The 5,047-nt window shown below is 47.1% G+C and overlaps 1 long non-coding RNA gene across 1 annotated transcript; it reads left to right on the top strand.

The window, feature by feature from the left end:
• The first annotated feature begins 950 nt into the window (after positions 1-950).
• Positions 951-2,871, top strand: LOC140596009 (uncharacterized). The gene is made up of 5 exons (XR_011998031.1): positions 951-1,415; positions 1,919-2,069; positions 2,279-2,387; positions 2,518-2,584; positions 2,687-2,871. It is a non-coding gene; the product is annotated as an uncharacterized lncRNA (long non-coding RNA).
• The last annotated feature ends 2,176 nt before the right edge of the window (positions 2,872-5,047 follow it).

The following is a 5,047-nucleotide window of genomic DNA, read 5'->3' as shown; positions in this document are numbered from 1 at the left end:
ATCCCCAGGATCAGGCCCTGGGCTGAAGGCAGTGCTAAACCACTGAGCCACCTGGGCTGCCCTGGTCTTTCAATTCTTACCTGAAAAGTCAATGTCTAGCAGATGGTAGGCTCTGACCTGTTTTCTCTTGACATGTCCTAGGGTGTCAACACTTTCCCAGTCCATTAGGGAGTAGGTGAGCACCATGGAGACCTGTAGGTCAAGACTCCCCTGCCCAGGACACACTCAGCCCTGTCTCTGATGCCACTGAGCCTGGTCTCTTAACTCCCTCCACCAGTTTTCATCAAGGTTGTCTGTTCCCTGTTCCTTTTAAGCTGAATTCCTCAACCTGGGGCCCTTGTTCAGGCACCTGTTCTTCTTACAAAACTCTGGAATGTTCTGTGCACAAAGCCACAGAGAAATCCCAAAAGAAAGATCAACAGATTTGGCTATGTCAAATGTTAAGACTTCTGGCGGTTAAAGAAACAATAAGTTAAAGGCAAACCACAATCCAGGGAAAACATTTGCCACCGATACAAGGGCTGAAAGATAGTGTGTTCAACAAATATTTATTGAGGGCCTAGCACTTGCTGGGCATTGGGAGACAGAACTGAGGCGGGAGCACAGTTTGCGAAGCTGCCGTGTGGGTATATGTGCACCTATGTAAATGTGTGTGTGCTGAGTGTGTGTGGAATGAGTTCCGATTACAGAAAATCCAGGTGGGACAGAGCTTGGTCAGGAGGGGCTGGGAGGAGATCCATAAGGACCTGGCCCAGCGGGGGGACAATAAGCTGGGTGGGTGGCGGGGGAAGGGTAAGGCCAGGAGGAGAGAGGGCCTCCAGCAGGGACCAGACCCCCAGGGCCTTGTAGACCTCTGTTTAACTTATTTATTTTTAAGATTTTATTTATTTATGTGAGAGAGACAGAGAGAAGAGAGAGCATGAGTGGAGCAAGGGCAGAGGGAGAGAATATCCAAGCAGACTCCTGTTGACATCAGAGCCCCACAGGAGCCTCAATCTCCTTGACCCTTGAGATTAGGACCTGAGCCAAAACCAAGAGTCTCACACTTAACCTACTCAGCCACCCAGGAGCTCCTTGTTTTGTTTTTTTACACTTTGCTCGAAGAGCCATGTTAAACCCTGAGTGGATTTGAAGCAGGGGGCAACAAGGTTGGATTTGCCTTTCTCCAAGTCCGCTGTGGCTGGTAAATGAATGGATGGTTGAGAGCAGTGTAGGAGTAGATGCAGGGAACCCTGAAAAGGCAAATGGCATTTGTATGGGTTCAGGTAAGCAACAATGCTGGCTTGTAGCAGGTGAGGTGACATAGCCTTCAGGTGGCTGCTCCTGCAACAGGTTGAAGATTTTATGAGAGAGACTCTGAGCCAGAATTATCCACCAAGCCACTCCCAGATTCTGACTCTCAGGAACACTGTTAGGTAATAAAGATTTGTTGGTTTAAACTGCTAGGTTTGGGAGTAATTTTGAATGCAGCAATAGATGACAAATACACCCTTATTGTTTTAGGCATTTTTTTTTTGTATAGCAAATATTCATTGAACAATTACTATTTCAACACAGAAATCATATTTAGTACCTTAAGTAAAAGGCAAAGCATATGGGATAGCATGGGGAATACATACTGATTTTTATAAAAATGTGTGGATGTGCACAGAAAATATTTAGAAGGATTATTTTTTTAAATTTTTATTTATTTATGATAGTCACACACAGAGAGAGAGAGGGGCAGAGAGAGAAGCAGGCTCCATGCACCGGGAGCCCGGGATTCGATCCCGGGTCTCCAGGATCGCGCCCTGGGCCAAAGGCAGGCGCTAAAATGCTGCGCCACCCAGGGATCCCTATTTAGAAGGATTATTTGCAGACCACAGTGTGTATTGCTTTCTGCTTTAAATTTTCCTATATTGTCTGAATTTCTTTACAGTGAACGTGTAGAACATGGGGAAATAGGAGTATCTGAATGTGTCCTCCTAGGAAGGTCAGAAGCCAGCATGTTTCAAATCAGCGCTTCCCACGCTCTGACACGTATTACCGGTTGCCCAGGGGGAATCTGTTAAAATGCTGAGCCTGATTCAGTAAGTTTCCAGTGGGGCAGGAGATCCTGCAATATTCTAACAAGCTCCCCCACGTGCTGCAGAGGCTGCTGGTCCAAGGACAATACTCTGAGTATCCGGGCTCAACCTGGATTTGGCTCAGGGCTCTGCGTTTGAATGCTGACTCTAAGGTGTGGTTCAGCCTTGAGATAAATACATAAACTGTCTTATCTTGCTTTCCTCTTTCATAGAAGGAAAGGAAAGTACACCTGTCATCACTGGGACTCCTTCCTCTGACATTGGGCCCTCTCTGTGCCCTGAATTGGGCCTAGAAACGAGCAGCACTCCCTGCCTCTCCATGTGAGTGCCCCGCTAGCCTCTCTGGGGTAGGCCCTGTGTCTCCTAGTTACTGGAAGGAGGCTCGGTCCCGTTGCCCACCCCATCACCCAGCCTTGCCTGCCGTTGTTTCTATCCCTCTGTGTCCCCGCAGTCCCTCCTCTCTCCAGACGATGGCGGCAGAGGACAAGGAGTCCCAGAGGGTGGCGGCCTGCCAGCAGGTGACAGGAGGGCTTTTAAGCTTTTTTTCCCCCCTGCCTTGTACTCTCAAATGTTTAGGAGACTAATTGTGCCAGTTCTAATTCACATTTTTATTTGTTTAGGATTTAGGCTCCAGCTTTTTCCCCAAGAAGATCTGAAGCATTATGCTAAGTGGGAGAATTCAGGATTAAAAACGCAACAGAAGGATCCCTGGGTGGCGCAGCGGTTTAGCGCCTGTCTTTGGCCCAGGGCGGGATCCTGGAGACCCGGAATCGAATCCCACGTCGGGCTCCTGGTGCATGGAGCCTACTTCTCCCTCTGTGTATGTCTCTGCCTCTCTCTCTCTCTCTGTGACTATCATAAATAAATAAAAATTAAAAAAAAAAAAGCGGAACAGAAGCCACTCGGAGATCTTACTTTGCACCTGAGCTGACCCTCAGGTCCTCGAGTTCGAATTCAAGGAAGGTGAGGCCCCATGGGAGCCTTGGGGCCAGGAATGGAGGGGGTGACTGTGTGCTGAGCTGCGCAAGCTACAGCCAGGCTGGGACTTGGAGGCTTATTTTTGCATTCTAGCCTCACAGATCCAGGGGTTTTTTGCCCCATTTTGCATATGTGGAAACAGATTCAGCGAGGCCAGCCTGGTGACCACTACCCCTTAGCTGGGGCCTTTCCCTTACCTCCCTCCACCTCCCTCTAGTGACAGGATTTTCATTTTCTGGTCCAGTTGCCTTACCCACCAAGGCAGAAAGGTTTTTTTGTCTTTTGTTTTTATCCCTTGAGATCACACTCATCAGACTGTGTCGAATGACCCAGCACCACAATGAGTGGTGGTTTCCAGGACGGTTGCGCAGGCTCTAGGCCCTGTGTCACACAGATGGGCGTGTGCCACATCGCGTCAAGGGTGGAGGATAACAAGCCAACTTGGAATTCCTATTGTTTTTTCCTCCAGTCTGGCCACCTGGACGTTCTTCCAACATAGCAGACACACTCCTACCCCTGGGCTTTTGCACCTGCTGTCCCTCTGTTGGGAACACATTTCCTTGATAACATCAAAGCTCATGCCTTTGCTTCAAGTCTTTGCTCAAATGAATCTTCAGGGGGCCTGCTTTGACCTTCTGGGTCACAGTTGTATCCCCTCCACTCCACAACCCCCGTCCCCCTTCCCTTGCCCTATGCTTTCCCAGTACTCATCACCAGGTAGCATACTACATCATTTATTTACATACTCTACCTATTTATTTGTATATATGTTTACTATGTTGGTGTTGTTACGATTATATTGAATAATAATTTTTAATAGAATCTTTAGTTATTCCTCTGACATTTACTGTTGGCCTCCAGAAAGGCAGGGCTTTTGGGTTTTTGTTCATTGTTGTATCCACGGAGCCTGAAATAGGGACAGCCACGTTGAGTAGGAACTCAAGAATGAATGAATGAATGAATGAATGAATACATAAGCTACCCTGACAGTTACATGTCAGACACACTAGGGATTTCCCAATAGGGAAATGCTCCCCAGTGAACAAGTGACTCACATGTGAAATTCATGTGTGCATGTGGCTGACACGTGGAGGATGTGTAACCCATCATTGCAGGCACTGCACCAAAATGTGACAGAGGGAATATGCAGTGCATGTGTAGACACATGTAAATCAAGTGACAGGACACAAAAGACATGGGAGGGGAAGGTGGTGGCCCAGGCCGAGTCCCCTGAGGGACACATGACAAATCAAACAGTACAGGAGGCAAACACATGGAAAGAGAGACTCATCACAGCCCCATAGGAAGGCTGCTACCCATACCTCCCGAGCCTTCTTCATTACCTTGCACAAACAATGCCCTTCCCAAACAGACAGCTTCTACTTTCTCTTAAAAAAATAGAATTCCACCCCTCCCCCTCCGAAATGTCTTATGCCGCGACCCTCCTCCCAGAGTTCAGAGATACATCATTTTTATTTATTTTTAAAGATTTTATTTATTTATTCATGAGAGACACACAGAGAGAGGCAGAGACACAGGCAGAGGGAGAAGCAGGCTACATGCAGGGAGCTCGATGTGGGATTTGATCCTGGGACTCCAGGATCACGCCCTGGGCTGAAGGCGGTGCTAAACCTCTGAGCCACCCGGGCTGCCCACATTTTTATTTTATTTTATTTTTGCTCTGGGCCTTTTGGCAATCTGTTGAAGTCTATGGACCCCTTCTCAGAAAAATACAGAAATGTACTTTGTATAAAATAAAAGACGTTTGGAGCTTCTGCTTTTGGCTCAGGGAGTGATCCTGGAGTCCCAGGATCGAGTCCCATGTCAGGCTCCTTGCATGGAGCCTGCCTCTCCTGTCTCTGCCTCTCTCTGTGTCTCTCATGAATAAATAAGTAAAATCTTTAAAAAATAATAATAATAAAATAAAAATAAAATTAAAGACATTGGGACAAATAAACAAATTGTATTAAAATGCAATAATCAAAATATTTGGGAAAATTGTG

The sequence above is a fragment of the Vulpes vulpes genome, chromosome 2 (genome assembly GCF_048418805.1).
Source record: "Vulpes vulpes isolate BD-2025 chromosome 2, VulVul3, whole genome shotgun sequence".
NCBI lineage: Eukaryota > Metazoa > Chordata > Mammalia > Carnivora > Canidae > Vulpes > Vulpes vulpes.
Note: the sequence above shows the minus strand (reverse complement) of the source record. Positions and strands in the feature narration are given on the sequence as shown.